We start from the raw sequence: 18,599 nt of genomic DNA, 5'->3' as shown, positions 1-18,599 counted from the left end.
TTTTTTTGTGCTTAATGACTTGGTTGTGATAGTTCATATTTTCTCGTGTCTTATAGGTTTGTTGGAAAGGAGTAGTGGAGCTTTATTTTAGGAGATCTTCTGGGGATTGGGTTGACGGTGTGAGTCTCAAAATTTACTTACACTTTCTTCAGCCATGGTCATTAATAGACAGGATGACCTGACTACTTCCTGCTGATATGCTAGCCTCTGTATTCTAAGGCCACACAGGAGTGTACATTTGATTCAAAATCTGCTTGAGGGCACAACTCTGGTTGCAAATTCTCAGCGATCTTTCTACTCAATCTTTGTACTCTCTACCCCAGCCGAAAATGGGCAAGATTTCTCTGCTCATTTCCATAAACTGGTAGGTTATCCCCCTCCCCGCCAGAGCTTTCTTCCACAAAGAATGTAGCTCTTTGATGACCCTGGTTTTATCTAGGCACTTCATTCAGTCCTTTACTTTGTCCAGTCTCAGCATTTGTCCTGGGAGTCCTGAGTGGCTCAGTTCATTAAGCATCTTGCCTTTGGCTCAGGTCATGATCCCGGGGCCCTGGGATTGAGTCCCGCATCAGGCTACTTGCTCAGTGGGGAGCCTGCTTCTCCCTCTGCCTGCTGCTCCCCCTGCTCGTGCTCTCTCTGACAAATAAATAAATAAAATCTTAAAAAAAAGAAATTGTCGCATGTGTCCTAGTGACTGTTAAAACATAAGCCTCTTCCATAGTTTAACTACGTTGGCTTTCACTTTCTTTCCGTCTTTTTTTTTTTTTTTTTTTTTTTTTTTTTGGCTTTCACTGTCTTTGTATTTCTTCCCCAACGCTCAGATATGGACTTAAAAGTATGTTTGTTACATTTTCACATTAGGATGGCCATTATAAAAAGAAAAAAATAAATAAAAGAATAACAAGTGTCGGTGAGGGTGTGGAAAAACTGGAGCCCCTGCCCGTTGCTGGCGGGAATATAAAATGGTGCAGACACGAATGGGAACAGTACGGCATTTCCTCAAAGAATTAAATGTGAAATCATTATATGATTCACCAATTCCACTTGTGGGTATATACCTCAAATAACTGAAAGCAGGAACTTGTATACCAATATTCATAGCCGCTTTATCCACAATAACCAAAAGGTGGAAGCAAATGAAGTGTCCACTGAGAGATGGGTGGATAAAGAAAACATATTACGTACATACAATGTAGTATTTCAGCCTTACAAAAAGAAAAAAAAAATTCTAACATATGTTACAACATGAATAAACCTTCAGGCCATTACACTAAGTGAAATAAGTCCATCACAAAGGGACAGATACTGAATGATTCCACTTGTATGAGGTACTTCGAATAGTCACATTCACAGGAACAGAAAGCAGAATGGTGGTTGCAAGGAGCTGGGGAAGGGCGGAACAAGGAGTTGTTGTTCAATGGGTATGAAGCTTCAGTTTTGGAAGATACAGAAGTTCTGGAGATGAATGGTGGGGGTAGTTTCACAACAACGTGAATATAATTAATGCCACTGAACTGTACACTCCAAAATGGTTAAAATAGTATATTTTATGTGTTACCACAATGAAAAAACAAGTATATTTGTCAGAATTCCTAGGGTTTTTTTTTTTTTTTTTAATATTAGTTTTCCAGACCATCTGAACTGCAGCTTTTCCCAAATAGGCATTCTCTAATAATGTTACGCTTAGGACCTTTACAATTTTTATTCTACTATAATGTATTGCAGAGACAAGTAAGCAAGAGAGCAGAGAAACAAACAAACAAACACATCTGAGTCTTCATTGTTAAATAGAGAATTCTTATTTTCTTTAGTCTTACTTGATTGCTAGTGTCAGGGAGCAAGGCTTCCTGTCCCCTTCAAGGTCTTTCTAGCTGGACAAAGAATCAAACTGACCTGAGACAGATTGACAGAAGACAATTGAATTTAATAGCATATGTATGGTGAATCCACACAGACATCAAAATTCCAAAGGCAGTCAAGCACAATGAGATGTATGTGTCATCCTGAACTAAGGGGCAGGGGCAGCGGTCTGGGACTTCGACGGAGGGAATGCAATTCAGAGGGCAATAAGAAAAACTGTCGATGTTTGGTAATTAGATGTTCACCCTGCCATACAGATGGGTCACTCAGATAAAATTTATCTCTGGTAATAATTGTCATTCTGAGAAAGATCCCCAATTTAGATTTTTCTGTGTAATTAAGGGAGAGGCAAAAAAAAAAAAAAAAGTTTCTCTTGAGCCTGCAGGGTCTCATTTGCCTTCAGCTCAAAATGATTATTCATTTCATCAGCCAAAATGGTTCATCTTGGGGCAGCCTGTCCTTGACCCCATACTAGGCTGGTTGTATTGTATAAATGTAATAAGATTACAGGAATCTCAGGGCTTCAAGTATAAGAAGCAAAATAAAACCTGACCTTACATAAAATGGAGCTGGGATCAGTGCATTTACATGGTTCCCCCCCCGCCCCGTACAGGTCCCCCCACCATCTTCTCTCTGGCTTTTCTATTCTAATAATTATCGCATTGTCTTCATTTCCTCATGGTATCCATTCATTTAGACTTGCTGTAACCCATTTGAATTGACCAGGTCCTCTTTATCTCAATAAAAATTCTTGATGTAGTTTTTTGGCATCTGCGCTTCCTAATAACTGCTAGAGTTCTTGGCTTCCCAATTCCAAATTTGTGAAAGGAGTCTGATTTGATGATGATTCTGAGTCCAGTCATCTGGCTAGATGCATTTATTTACTAATTATGAATGCATATGGAAGTTCCTCTTCTGGCATGGCAATCTGAGAAGCTCCATGGGTCTACTTCTCAGCAAAAGTTGTGAAAATTATTGTTTAAAACCCCAACCATTTAGATTATCTGGAAATGGTTCTAAGGGCATACAGGAAAAAAAAAATTATTCTGAAATCCTGCTAAAACTTGGTAAGAAATGCAGAAATTTGTAGCATTTGAATCATCGTCTGCTCCCTTCATCCCCCCAATCCCAGCTCAGTATGGTGGAAACGGCACTCCAGATGGGTACAGCCAAAAACACAGGGCTTTCTCCTCCCCCAGCTGCCAGTTCAAGGCTACGGTGTCTTCCAGAGAGGGGCAGGATGTCAGCATTTCTCATCCTGCCCACAGCAACATGTTGCAAAGACTAAGTTTTGATCAAATATAGCCAAGAGTTGGGAACTCTTTTCTTCCCTCCAGTCTCCTCTCATGGTATGGAAGCTCTAGCACAAAAATGCAGTGAATACTGGAGTCCTATCTCTCTTGCCTCACTTGTAAGGCAGAGGTTCCATGGGATGAGTGGCCAGCTGAGACCTGAGCCTACAGTCCTCAACCTCTACCTCCCTGGCAAATGCACCAGATCCTAAAGCAGGAGTGTTACTCGGGGCAGAGTGTGTCACTGCCCCCCCCCCCCCCCCCCCCCCCCCCGCCCCCAGCTTCAGAGGGGAACAGAAAGTTTGGCCAGAGATAAAGGCAGATCGTAAAACACAGCAATGGGAACACTTTCTAAAGGAACTGACTTCATTTGCCACAGAGTGTGGGGAAATTCAAGCCTAAGGGCACTCTCAGAAATAATAGAGGCAATTTAGAGGAGACTTACAGATTCCTGAGAGAGAGAAGATAAACCATCAGCCAGCTACTTTACGAGAGTAAAACGTGACCTTCTAGAGTCAGGACAAATCTGAAACACTAACCTCATAAATTAATAAAGGATCCTGAATGCAATGGATCCTTCTGTGGAGCAATTTATGCCCCAGAGCATTGTTGAAAATAATAGAGCAGTCAGCTGGCAACTAGTTGGACTTAACAGCTGTTTGTGGTTAGGGAAAGAGATGGTCAAAGAGAACCCAGCCAAAATCACTGTCATCTGCAGAGTGTGCTCAAGGCTGCTCCCTCTAGGAGCAACATTGCTGGTTTCACACTGGGGGGAGAAAATAGACTTCATTCAACTAATCCAGCCCATCACTAAACAAAAAAACATTGAAAAAACAATAGCAAACCCTGATGTGGAGGGGCTGCAGAAGCAGTACCTAAGCTTGCTATAATACCTAAAATTGTCCAGTTTCCAACAAAAAATCATGGCACAAAGAAAGGAATATCTATACATGGGGGAAGAAAGCAGACATCAAATACTACCTATGGGAGCAACCAGATGTCCGCTTTAATAGATAAAGACCTTAAGGTAGCCATTATAAATATGTTCAAGGAACCAAAGGAAGCCAGGCTTAAAGAAATACAGGAAGATATGTTGACAGTGTCTCGTCAGAGAGAGAATATCAATAAAGAGACTGAAATTATAAAAAGAACTGAATGGAAATTATGTTTTTTCCTGAAAAGTAAAATAACTGAAATGAAAATTTCACTAGAGGGACTCAACAGCATATTTGAACTGGCAGAATAGAGAATTAGTGAACTGGAATGGAAATCGTTAGACATTATGCAACCTGAAGAATGGGGAGAAAAAGGAATGAGGAAAAATGAGCAGAATTTCAGAGAAATGTGGGACACCATTAAGTGTAACAACATATGTAAAATGGGAGTACCAAGAGGAGAAGACAGAAAATGACAGAAGTATTGATCAAAAACTCCTCCAATGTACTGAAAGCCTTAATCCCATCCAAGAACCTCCATGAATCTAATCATCTGTTGTAAGTGGGAGTTACAAGAGTACAAAACAAAGCCTCTGCTCTCCACCAGCTGTTAGAAGGGAGTATAGCAAAGGCAAACAATAATTAATATCTTCAGTTGAATTACTAAGTAATCAGCTCTTATTAATTATATTAGATAATAAAATGTATTTAGTTCATATCAGAATTTCCCACTAATGAGAATCCTAAGGTCCTGCAAGACTCTAAAATACCTTTATAATCAAAGAAATGTTAAAAATAGTAAAGATTTAATGATTAAGTGTACGTATTTTTAATTCCATCTTAGCATAAAATCAACTTTATTGACTTAAATACTTGATGAATATAGAATATTAATTTGCACCTCATGATAGAGCACCTATTGTATAGGACAATCCCTATACTAACCCTTCTATCCTTCTGAGATCGAGTGTGCTTTATGCTTAGACAATTAAGGTTTGAAGAGTCTTGAAGGCTCACTTCCCCCAAATTCACTTCTCCTAAGACTTATTACTTATAGTTACAAGTCTTCCTTTAGACAAAAATGGAAAGAGGGTACTATTTGAAGCTATCAGTCTTTTTCATGAATTTGAATGAGCTGATGTTGCGCTCACCTAAGGCAAGGCGGAGAGCCTGGAAGGACATGAGATACGTGACAGTCAATAAGATTGAAAGAGGGCACAGCTTGGGTAGTTCCTGGGGGGTTTGAGACTTTGCTTTGACTCCTTTTAGACACTTCAGAGGATTTAAAAGAGCAAATTACTTCTCCTTTTTGGCAAAATAATTCATATTTGCTAAACTCATTTATCTCTGCTTTAGTCCACACATTTTTTTTTTTTTTTTGGATGGTTGCAATTTGAGGTAATGACAGAAACACCAGTAAAGGAAAAATAGTGTTCTGTAGTGAGTCATATACAATGAAGCTATATCGTAATTATAATACATAGATCAGTTCTGAAACTCTCTGGTTGAGAGGAAAACAATTGTAGAGATGAGTATTTACAGAGAGAAATAAGTGCTGAAATTCTAATGAGCTAAATCATCCACATTCTCTTGTGAATTACAAAATTGTGAAGTAAAGACGCCAAATTATGGAGACCTGTACTTTTTATAAAGAGGTCTATAAATCAAGTGGCTTCAAGAATGATCTGGTTGGAAGCAGGCCACAAGATTCCATTCACCACATTGCCTTTAGTAAAGTGCCGTAGCGTTAGCAGCTTCCCTCCTTTGACTTAATCGCAGTGACCGTGGCCTCTGGAATACAACCGTGTGGTCAAAGAAAGAAATGCCCACTATTGTTTCAGTAATTCCTGCAGTCTATTGGAAACATTGTTATCATTAAAACCATACCGTTAGTTAAAAGATAAGTTTAATTTTGTTTGTTTTAAATTTTCTTTTGGCAGAAAGAACACAGAGGAGGGACCACCCATCAGACTCGTGGTGGTGGAAAGAGTCAGGGACACTAATTAATGACTTCATCCTTGAAGGAAACATAGAAAACAAGCAGTAGGTAGGAGAGGTTGGGGAGAAGAGTCCGAACAAAAGAAGCAGAATGCACAGAGCCCAGAGGTAAGAGTAAGGACGATGTATGCTTAGACCTACCAATATGTCAGCTTTGTTGGAGGATAGGGTGTGAGGAGGATGATGTAGAAAGCTTTACAAAGAGATCAGGCTGGAGAAGTCAGGCAGAAGCTTCCCCATAATCCAGCAAGACTTGATAGAGGCCTCAAGTAAGGTAGAGCCAATAAGAATGACGAAAAGTGGAGGAATTCTAGAAGTACTAACCTGTGGTAAAAAAAAAAAAAAAAATGCAGTATCGTTTGTGGAGATAGATGAAAAGATTGGACTCAAGCATTTATGTTCTGGTATCTGATTTAAGCAATTTCCTGAGGTGGTGCTACAAACAGAGGAGTGCATTTGGCAAGTGTGGTCTAGGCAGATGATGGGTGGAGGCAAAGACCAGTATTACTAACAGTTCTACAAATTTCAGTTTCATCTTTACAAAGCATAAGTTTTGTGAGTTATTTTTTTATCTGGTCTTTTTGGTGGAGAATGGAAACCTTATCTCTAAATTTTAATTAAGAACAGTGATAAGAGAACATCAGAAACACCTTTGCTACTACAAAGGTCACCCCTCCCAGTCGATTAGGGAGTATGCACAGCTGAGGCCTTGCCCAAGCAATTCAGGCCAAAACAGGGCTCTCTACCTGAACGATCCAGATCATCAAAGATAAAATAGTGGGAGACATTTTTCTGTTATCCAGAGGATAATTTCTTTAAACCCTCCCTTTGGTGCATGTAGTCAAAATGAAGCTTAAATAATTTTATTGGGAAAAAATGAACCTTTAAAATCAATCTCCTTTAACTTGAAATAAATAGAATTTGTTTTCCATAGTGACTATAGTTAGAACATGTCTTAGATCTTCAGTCACGTCCAGGAACATCTAAGAACACTGACTAGGATCCAGAATTTTTTTTTTTTTTTTACATATCCTTGATGGTAAGTTAATTTGATCTTTATAAGAACTGCCTTGGCTGCTGTCAGAGTGTAGGTTAAAATGTCTGAAGTTTGAAAGGAAACAGATCATCTTGGGAAATCACTTCGGATGACAAGGGAACTATAACTTCAGCATTCAAACCACATCAATCATGGGGGTGGAGAAGTACTACTAAATCACCACATGAAAATAGTTGGGTTGTTTCCAAAGGCAGGGAGGAAATCTATAGCAAGTACCGTAATGTTGAGTTACGGGTGTGGTTCTTGCTTTTAAAACGTTTCAATAGCTTTAAAAAGATACATTTCCTTACATGCTGTACTGGGTGATTTTTTTTTCTTCTTCTTCTTTCTTTTTTTTCTTTTTTTTTTGGGAGGGGGTGTAACACTTGCTAAGAATAGCACCACTGGGAAAAGATCTGGGTTGTCTTTGGTCTCTAGAGCATACCTACGCTGTTTGAATCAGAGACATGTACAATATTTTTTGATCCTACAGTTATCATCCACCAGCCTATTTTATATAAATGAAATTCCACTGCTAGCCAGTTTTTTCTCAGGACGGGTAACAATTTGGGTTCTTTACAAATCATCTGATAATATACTTCACAAGTAATAATGGGGAAGCAGATAAAGGAGGCTCAAGACAGGGGAGGTGGAAGAGGTGAAACCGCGTGTCTCAAAAACCACAGGGTCATGAGGAAAGAATGAGAGTAGAGGTGATATGTCATGAGGAAAGAATGAGAGCAGAGGGGATAGTGGTTGAAAAGGAGAGTGAAAGAGCACATTAAAAAAAAAACCAAGTTGGCCGACTTCACAGTTTTTATGGAGCTGGGCCTGGAGTCCACAGGTAATAAAAAGAGACAAGGGAGCTGAGTGATGACTGCGTATATGATCAATACTGATTTTCTAATACATTCATGCACTTCTAATACATACATATGTTTATTAATTTATAAAAAAATATATTCTTTACATGTTAGTGGTAAAGAATGTACGGGGATGAGCAATACTGATTCACCATCTTTTTTGTAGGCAGTAGGCCATGTATTTGCCTGATGCAGTTATATTATTATTATGGATCCTTAACCACATGATTGAGCAGTACTGTCTTTATTCATTCTCAGAGCTTGAGAAAACCGTGTCTGCTATGTGGAGCTGTTACTGGGGGGCAGAGGGTGGGGCAATGTCAGTGAAGGTAATGCAAAAAGGAAGCCATAGGGGAACCGTAACATTGGGTTATGGTCTACTTAATACAAAGCTATATAATACATTTAATAAGGATTTCTTGCACTGGGCATTGTATTTGGGTAAACACGTAGAGCAAAAGCTGGCATGGTCTTTAATTTGCAGAGCTTAAAATATAAATAATAATGAAGTAACCTTACAAGTGTTATTTATTTGCAAACCAAATAAGTGCTATGAGACAAAGAACATGGTTCATAGGAGAATATAACATTGATACTTAGCCTAGATATTCGGTGTGGTGGATGGGGAAGATGGTCAAAGAAAGCTTCCTTGGGCAAGAAAGAGTTGAGCTGAAATCTGGTAGATGTTTAGTGATAGTTCTCTAGATGAATTGAGAGACAACAAGGCCTGTTTTGTGGAGAGGGAGTGAGAGCTTGAGAGAGACCCAGGAAGTGGGAACAAAATGGCAGGAGGAGACAAGGTGCATTCCAGAAAATGAGAAATGATAAATGTAGGAGCTGTATAAAGAGGGGAGGAGACGGGGCGCCTGGGTGGCACAGCAGTTAAGCCTCTGCCTTCAGCTCAGGGCGTGATCCCGGCATTATGGGATCGAGCCCCACATCAGGCTCCTCCGCTATGAGCCTGCTTCTTCCTCTCCCACGCCCCCTGCTTGTGTTCCCTCTCTCGCTGGCTGTCTCTATCTCTGTCGAATAAATAAATAAAATCTTAAAAAAAAAAAAAAAAAGAGGAGAGGAGAGTATCTTAACATGAAGTGGTAGACAGGGACCAAACCATACAAAGCTTTAGGTAAGTTCAGAATATTTTCTTTACCGTAAGGGGAATAAAATGCTGATACAATATTTTAAACAGATCTGTTTTAGCAAAAATTATGTTGGCTGAAGTGTGTAGAATGAATGGGAGTGGAACGAAACTGGCAGGGGAGAACAAGTTATGAATCTATTGCAGGAAACCAAATAGAGATGATAGTAATGTGAATTAGGACAGTAGTGACAGAGATGGAGAAATAGGGATAAATTTAATAGGTATGTGGGTGGTAGATGGAAGAGTGCTTGATGATAGATTTCATATTAAGACTTAAGGGAAGTACTGCCTGTGTCAGTAATGCTTGTGTCATAGGATGGTTGAGATGGCATTCTTGGGCGGAGGGTCTGGTGTGAAGAGGAGTATATTTTCGTTTTAGGTCTGATGAGTTTGGGAGACCTTGAAATAGCTAAGAGAGAATGCTAAGTGGCAGGAAACTATTTGGACTTGGAGTTCAGTGACTATGTTTCGGATGGCTGAGCTATTTAACACCTCTTGTTCCATCTGTAAGAAGAAAATGGTATGCTGAAGTTAGGAGCTCCCCTGAGTCAGATCAGAGTTGCCTTCTGATCATGCAGGGTCTTCAATTAATGAATCTATTGAATTCTGTTTTGCAAATTTCCCACATTACTTAGCACATAATAAGCATTACAAAGTTATCTCTCTTTCAATTTACTCTAAAAGTAGCATTTACGATTAAATTTCAAAAAATCTTATAGTATTTCTGACTTAAAAGAAGACAACCAGCCTCCACTGAGCTTCATAAAAAAAAAATGGCTAAGTATTTTGACCATTCATTCAACAAAATATTTGGTCAATCTCTATTATGGGCCTCTCCTAGGTGCTGGAAATATAAAAAACGAAACAAAACAAAACCAAAAACCCTACCCCCACAAAGCTTACAATTTAATGAGCTAAATCTGTTTGTATACAAAACAATATATGCATTAAGTGAAATGAATATAGTATGTTAGATATGTACTATGTTAGATATATTATAGTTATATATATATAGTATGTTAGATGCTATATATGTGTGTGTGTGTGTATATATAGCATGTTAGATAGATAGATAGATAGATATATCTATATCTATATATATCTATATAGATATATATAGATATAGATATATAGTGAATTATATCTTGATGAATGCAAAACAAATGTAACTCTTGATATAAAATTCCATTCCAAGGTACATTTTTATTCAAGAATGAAAATGAAATACAAACATTTTTTCGACAACCCAAAACTTACGGTGTATTACCAATAGACTTAACTGAAGAAATTTCTGAAGAGAAATGAATGTGTGAGGAAAGGTTGTCCAAGGAAACTGGTAGACTTGCAGACAAATTTAAGTCAACAGTGATTGTTTAAAACAATAATAGCAATGCCTGGTTTTTGTGGTTAAAATAAATAACAAAAACAACCAAAATAATAATATGTTAGGCTGAAAGAGTTTGGCGATTGCAATTTAATGTGTCCAAAAAGTCCCTGATTGTTTAGGAATAAGAGAGAGATATTAAATGTTGTTTGATTTTAAGTAAAGTATGCATGTTAAAAATTTTAAGTCAATTTAAAAATAGAACTAGGATGTGGATAACTTCCAAAGCAGTAGAGAAATAAAAGCGAACATAAAACAGTAAGCGTGAGTAAAAATTATAACACACGTCAAGTAACAATGCACACAAAACTACAAATAAAGCCAGGAATGTCTTTGTCTTTTATACTTAAAATCTGATCTCCTTTTTCATAACCCTTACTACACAGAAAAAAAAAAAAGTTTATATCACATAATTTGTTCTCTTTGCTTTTTGAATTCTGTGATGTCGATTTTTAAGTATACCAAAAAAGCTCTTTATAAACAAATTAAATCCAACCAATTTTCCGTTGTTTGTATTACCAGAAATTCTGTCTTTTTGGACTAAACACATTTTCTTACTTCAGCGAGTCATAATTAAAACACATTTGATTAATCAGGGTCATATATGTGCATTCTGCACACTGCTTCCTATCCAGCTTCCTTGTATTAAAAATAGTATCTGTGGCCTTATTTTTTTCATCTGTTTTTGTCAAGCATTATATGTGTTTTTTTTCCCCTTACTATTCATTGTCTGAAGAACCATGCATTCTCCTTTATGGGGAGAAATATTGGAGGTTAAAAGCTGAGAAGAAATGGTCATGTTTTTGTCAAAGTGGCAATGGCATTACAAAAAGAAATACTAGATTTTGTAGCAAAACTAGGAGATGGGGGTGCCTGGGTGGCTCAGGTCGTGATCTCAGGGTCCTGGAATTGAGTCTCAGGTCCAGCTCCATCCTCAGTGGAAAGTCTGCTTATCTCTCTTCCTCTCCCTCTGCCCTTCCCCCTGCTCGTCCTCTCTCTGTCTCTCTCTCAAGTAAATGAATAAAATCTCAAAAAAAAAACACCCCAAAACTAGAAATGCATCAGGCAAGATGAAGATGTATCCATTTTTGAGGAAAAAAACAAAGAAGGCCATATTTGGATACTAATAGTGAGAAGCTTGACTGAGAGTAATTAAGGTACATTGGAAAAAACAGTATAAACATACCTCATTAAAACTATAAAATGGACTAAGATTACATGTGTAAAGAGATGATAATCAAAACATATTTATAGAAAAATAGCAATTAGTCCAACAAATTTTAGAAAGCACCACTCAGCTTATGCAGTCTACCACAGCAAGGAGGAGATGCAGGGAAGAAAGCCGAGGTCAATAAGAAGATACAGTATTTAAGACATGATTATGTAGAGGAAGGAAAAGCTGGGCATGTAGTTATGTGCAATGTAAAGGAAACTCAGTGTGCTCCAGTGGAAGTACAAGGGGAAGACATTGATTGTGGTTTAGAGAATGTGGGAGGAGACAGTATTTGAGCCAGATACTGAAAAATGGGAAATATTGTCACAAGTTGCTTTGGAAGGGAAGAGTTCAAGACGTCAAAAAGGAGGGCCACCTGGGTGGTGCAGTGAGTGAGCTTCCAACTCTTGGTTTCTGTTTAGGTCGTGATCTTGGGGTCTTGGGGTCTTGAGATCAAGCCCCGTGTCAAGCCCCGAGTGGGACTCCACACTCAGCGTGGAGTCTGCTTGGGTTTCTCTTGCCCTCTCCCTCTGCCCCTCCTGCTCATACTCTTTCTCTCCCCCCACGTGGATAAATAAATATTTTTAAAAATGTCAACAAAAGAACATTAACAGCGTCCTAGATATTTGAGAGGGGGAAAGCATATTCAGGGAACAGAAAGCAGAATTCACAGGAAAATGAAGAAATGTCAGGCTGAAAAAAGTAGGAAGAAATGGACTTTTTGCACATTGTGAAGAAAGAAAAACACTCTGATGATGATAGCCTGAGGTTGTAATGTGAGTGAAGAAATGACTGGAAATAGTAATTCAGATTAGAAATAAGTAAAGCAACCATACCATTTATCATCAAAAATGGGACATTTCTGAGACCAAACATGAGCCCTGAAATCGTTAAAATGTTACAACTTTTAGAAATATTTGTAGGTGAACAAATTGTATTTTTTTCGTGGACCTATAAAACAGTTCTATTAAAATTGATTTCTGGAAATAGAATATATCCATATACACTAAATCAAAAATATTGATAAACTGAAAATTTTAAATAATATAAACAAAATAATTTCTTATGTATGGTCACATACTTGAATCAGTTTTGCAGCAATTTCTACTTTCAATACTTTGTCATTAATATTTTCTGGAGAATATATTTTCAATATAATGTTACTATGATAAATTTTTTATAAAATTGTCTGTCTTGAAGATTGCATTTTATGGTACTGAATTTGAAATGGACTTGTCTGCAGATTATGATAGTTTTACTTGATAAAATGCTCTCTGTGCAGGTGCTGACATGTTTAATAAACTCTGAGCAAGCTCTGCTAAATGGAAGACTTCCTCCATTTTAAATTTTTTCTTAAACTACAAAAAGATTTTAGCTTAATATCTTCGGTGATCTTTAACCTCCATTCAGGGAACCATCTTTGACAAATATTACTCCAAGACAAAAATTTTCTCTGTGTATAATTCTTTTCAATGTTTTGCCAAGCTGTAATGTTAGAAAACTGTAGGCCGTCTCAGTTTGATTTCAGTATAGAATTTAAATTTATTAAAAATAGGGACTCCATGGGGCACCTTGGTGGCTCAGTCGGTTGAGCGTCCAGCTCTTGATGTCAGCTCAGGTCATGATCTCAGGGTTGGGAAATCGATCTCCTCAATGGGCTCCATGCTCAGCAGGGAGGCTTCTTGAGATTCTCTCCCTTTCCCTCTCCCATGCTCTTCCCCTGGCTTGTTTATGCTCTCTCTGTGTCTCTCTCTAAAATAAATAAATCTTTTTTTTTTTAAAGGAGTTCCATTAAAGATTATTTCTGCAAGTTGAAACATTTAAAATTTCAAGTATAAAGCATCAAACTTACATCGTGTACATCCTGAGTTCACATTAACTAATTTGCTCAGTTCCTCCTTACCTTTTGTAAGGATGATTTTCACTGTCTTCCATTCTGCAAGCAATGCTTTCAGTTGGTGCAAAATGTAAATGCTTTAAAGATTTCTGGTGCTTAATTTGTGGAACATTTGGATTAAAAGTTTCCTATAATTTTATATAAATTTTATATAAATTTTATAAATTATTCTAAACTTTAAAGAACGAATTTACAGAAATTTTCAATGCCATCATAGAACACTTGGGTTGATTTACAAGATAGTGCTTCAAAGGTTTAAATATATCTAACTGCTAATTAACATTAAATTAATGAAGTATCTGCAATTGTGCTCAAGTGGTTTTTAAAATGTTAAATATCAGCGTCATCACTAAAAACATAGACCAGTCACCCCAGCTGCGTATGTATAATAATATTTGTAGATTGTAAATTTGGACACTAAACATATTCTATTTCAATTGGTAGATTCTTAAAGCTTGTTTGAACTTCAGTTATGAGTTAGGTGTTCGTCACCATCAATTCCAAGTGAATTATTCTCTCAACTTCTTAGACCATTGTTTTTATCGTAAAACTTGTTTATTCTAAGTTTGTCTTTATAGTTTTACTACTAACTAACTAATTTTATATATGGTATTGAACTTTTAAATGAATTTTACTATGGGGGCCATACTGTTAGCTTTTGCAAAATGAACTAAACACTTCTCTTTGGTTCTAATAATTCGGTAAAAAATATTTGAATGATTGCTGATATGAATTTTTAAAAATTTTTTATTTTAACTCAATTTAGTTAACATATAGTGTATTACTAGTTTCAGGAGTAGAATTAGTGATTCATCAGTTGCATATAACCCCCAGTGCTCATTACATCATGTGCCCTCGTTAATGCCCATCACCCAGGTCCCCCATCCCTCCACCTGCCTCCCCCCCAATAACCCTCAGTTTGTTCCCTGTAGTTAAGAGTCTCTTATGGTTTGCCTTCCTCTTATCTTATTTTAGTCTTCCTTCCCTTCCCCTGTGTTCATTGGTTTTGTTTCTTAAATTCCACATATGAGTGAGATCATATGATAATTGTCTTTCTCTGACTTTTTTCACTTAGCATAATACCCTCTAGTTCATCCATGTCGTTGCAAATGGTATGATTTCATTCTTTTTGATGGCTGAGTAATAGTCCCTTGTACATGTATATATATACCACATCTTCTTTATCCATTATTGATATCCATTTAAATGATTTTTCTACTTGAAGCACCTGATGCCATGGATGAACAAACAGCATTAACTCACAATGTTTGCAAAGGTTTTTTTGTTTTTGCTTTCGTTTTTGTTTTTGTTTGGTTTTTTTTCGTGAATAGTGGATGCATTGACAGCTACTGCTTCGCTTTTATATGTGCACAAGTAATCTTGGAATTTAAAATGAACACATTTAAATTAGGAAGACAGTCTTTTGATATAATTGTAAGTCATGCTTCACAGGTTCATGTGTAACTCGGTCTTCTGCATTTACATATACCAAATTGTTTTTTTCAGGCACAGTTTTCTTAAAATTAATTTTTGAGGCAAATGCCAGTGCTTCTTTAGCAGATTTCGGCCTTCTGGATTTCGTGGGCTAGTGACACAGTACAGAGAATATGCTGGATGGGCAATGATGCACATTTTGTGCAAGTTACTTTTTTATCATCTACTTTCTTGAGAAATGAAAATTCAATATTTAATTATCTTTCAATATGGACATTTGAGCGCATTGCTTCTGAACATTTCTTGCAGATTTTAAAACTTGAAAAACAAGGAATAAATGTTACAGATTTACATGATACAGTAATGCCATTACTGCTACATGAAGTATACAGACTGTTTTCTATTCACTCTGTTGAAGGACAGCTCCAGTTCTATTTCCTACATGTTAGTCATATATACCTAACTTATAATTTCCTGTGATTCCCCCTGAGGCCCCTCACCCCAATCTACTGTGAACAGTTTAATGCAGGGCTGGTGGCCTGGCAGATTTGTCTCTCTTGTAGACCAAAGCAGGACCGAGGCACCACTTTCTGGCCAAGTATAGCAGCCCAGAGAATGGGGTTCCCTCCACCACTGCTTGAGATCAGAAGGAGATGGTTGTTTTCTGCAGCTGATGGTTCCAGGAGTGTAACTTTATCAGCAAGCACCTTGCATGCTAACCTCCAAGGGGAAAGATTAGTCTGTTTCAGTCTGAGGGCTTCAGGAGAAAAGGTTTCATCAGTTGTCCCAGTTTAAATAGGTTTCAGCTTGCAACTATTCATTCCACCTAATTCTTGCTCTCTTCTGGATGGGAACATGACAGAGACTATCAAGACTATCTTGGCTTATTTAAATACGATGATTGATAATACTTTGTGAAAACTGAAAATCCAGAACACATATAAACCATGACATGGTGCTTGGACAAATGTCAGAGACTGGGACTGTCCCACACAAACCAACATGTAGAATATTCTGGTTATTGATTGCTGTGTATGAAACTACCCCAAAAAGTAGTGGCTTCAAACAACCCTTTGATTATATCTCATGTTTTTTTGAGCCAGGGAGTCAGGCAGAGTCAAACTGGGTTATTTTTCTGTTCCATGTGGCATCAGCTGGAGTCAGTTGGTGGTATTCACCTGGCCACTGGTCTGGTTTGGAGGGTCTAAAACGGGTTCATTCACATGCCTATTGCATTGACAGAGACAACTGGAAATGAGTTGTCATTCCTCCTCTCTCCGTATCATAATCTCAGGGCTTCCCCACGTGTTCTATCCCTCAGGGTAGTCATACTTCTTACACCGTGGCACTGGGCTCCTAGAAACCAAGCTGAAAGTTGTCAATCCTCTTTAGGCTAGACCTGGAACGAGCGTAATATATTTCCACAATGCCCCATTGGTCACTGCAGTCAAAGGTACCCTGGACTCAAAGGGAAGGGACATCCTGCCCAGTGTCAAAGAAAGAAGTGTCAAAGAACGTGTGTGGCCATCTTTCATAAGCCACATATGGTCACAGTCAGCTCAGGATCACATGAGAATGTATGTACACAGCTGTTCGTTCACTTGCTGCTAATCAAACAGCAACTGTTCATTCTTCCTCAAAGCTGACAACACTAATCTGTATAGTTAGTCCCATCACAGTGTGAATCTCTTGCCTATCAATCATTTTGACATATAACCATTAGCACTAGGTGCAGAATGCTGACACCATGCTAATTGCTATAGAGTAAAAATATGAACCCCAAAGTCCAACCCTTAAAGAGCCAGGAATCTGCTGAGAAGATACTCATCCTGAAAAAGGCACCATAAGCAAAGGGATGTGTTTTCTTTGGGAAGTTGACTCACCCAGTGTCCTTTCGAGAATATGTGCAGGGGTGCTTAAGACCACAGGAGAGCCATCTCTTAATTCAAAATTGATATATAAGCATCAAGTCCATTTAACATTTTATTTCCTTCCTTGTTAATGTTCCAAGGCATTCAGCTATTGTAATATTATTTAATAACTGACCACACAGTGTTAGGACTAATGTTTTTATTGAAAAGTGTTTCATTTATCCTTAAAATTAAAGCTTTGTATAGCTTTAGAAGGAAGAAGATGTGAGCTGCAAAATGTAGCATTAATACAGGTGTCCTTACAGATCTGAGAGAACAAATGTATTGTCTTAAGAGACAGAGCCACTTGTGTGCCAGACAGACAAAGTCCTAGAGACTTCTCAACACAAATCAAACACACACACGAACACAGAGCAAACCGCAGGTGTGTCCCCGGTCACTTTGACTCACGATTATCCTTGTAAGCAACAAACGGAAAGCCTCAGAAATCAGTGGTGGAAAGAGGCAATGCACTGAGAAACATTTGGTCTAATTCTATGTAGCTGTTAGCTCCAGGAAAGGGACGCACCGTCTCTAAATAAAGCATTAGCTTTAAATCTGTAAAGAGTTATGAGATTTCTGGGCGCCTGGGTGGCTCAGTCAGTTGAGCATCTGCCTTTGGCTCAGGTCATGATCCCAGGGTCCTGGGATCCAGCCCTGCGTCCGGCTCCCTGCTCAGTGGGGAGTCTGCTTCTCCCTCTCCCTCTACTGCTCCTCCCCCTTCTTGGACTTTCTTTCTCTGTGTCAAATAAATAAAATCTTTAAAAAGAGAGAATTATGAGATTTCTTTTTCCTAAGAAATGCAGCAAAAATTGGAGAACGATGTAGGATGGGACTAAAAGGGAAAAGGAGAGAGACTTAAAGAATTGTACCTCAGGAGAGTTAAGGGTGAAAGGCGGGATCTCAAAGGTTAGCTAAACTTGCAGCTCATTCTGTAATTTCTCCTGATAGTAATAACCACGAGAAATCCTCCCCTGGTGAATTCTCAAAGATCATTCATGCTGACTAACCTGAACAAAGCTAAGTGACTGTCCACACTTTTATTGTGTTTATCTTCTCCTTGGCTCAAAGCAGATTACAGCAGAAGCATCACTTGACAGAGATTGCAGAAATAGCTCATTGTGGGTTTTTTTTTTTTTTCCTTTTTGAGTGTTGAAATATTCCTAGCCAGAGCTACACAGTTTATCTCACTACTCTTCTTGGAATGCAGAGAAGGAGACAGACTTGAGATAATTTAGGTGCTTATCCGTTACTACAAATAGGATTTGTATTACATATCCACCGCCTTTTTTGGGTAATTTGGTATTCCTGGTTGGTAGTTATTATTAGCATTATTTTTAGATGGGAAAGGTCTTCCTTATATAAAAGTTTGCATTGTAGAAATAATCAATTTTCTTTCTAAGAAAGATATTTAGTTAAAAGAAAACAAAGTTACCTACCCTCTAGAGATAATTCTGTATCCATTCTGTGACTTTTGTCCAGTGTTTTAAAAAATCCTCAAGTATACATAGGATCATATTGCATACTACGATTAACTGTATATATTGTACATAAATGGCTAAGAAGGGGTTGGAGGTCAGCATTAAACACATTCACCATCAGATGGTATGGGGTTCAGAAGAATGTGCTGATCTGA

The sequence above is a fragment of the Ursus maritimus genome, unplaced genomic scaffold (genome assembly GCF_017311325.1).
Source record: "Ursus maritimus isolate PB19 unplaced genomic scaffold, ASM1731132v1 scaffold_5, whole genome shotgun sequence".
NCBI classification, from domain to species: domain Eukaryota; kingdom Metazoa; phylum Chordata; class Mammalia; order Carnivora; family Ursidae; genus Ursus; species Ursus maritimus.
This window is presented reverse-complemented; position numbering follows the sequence as displayed.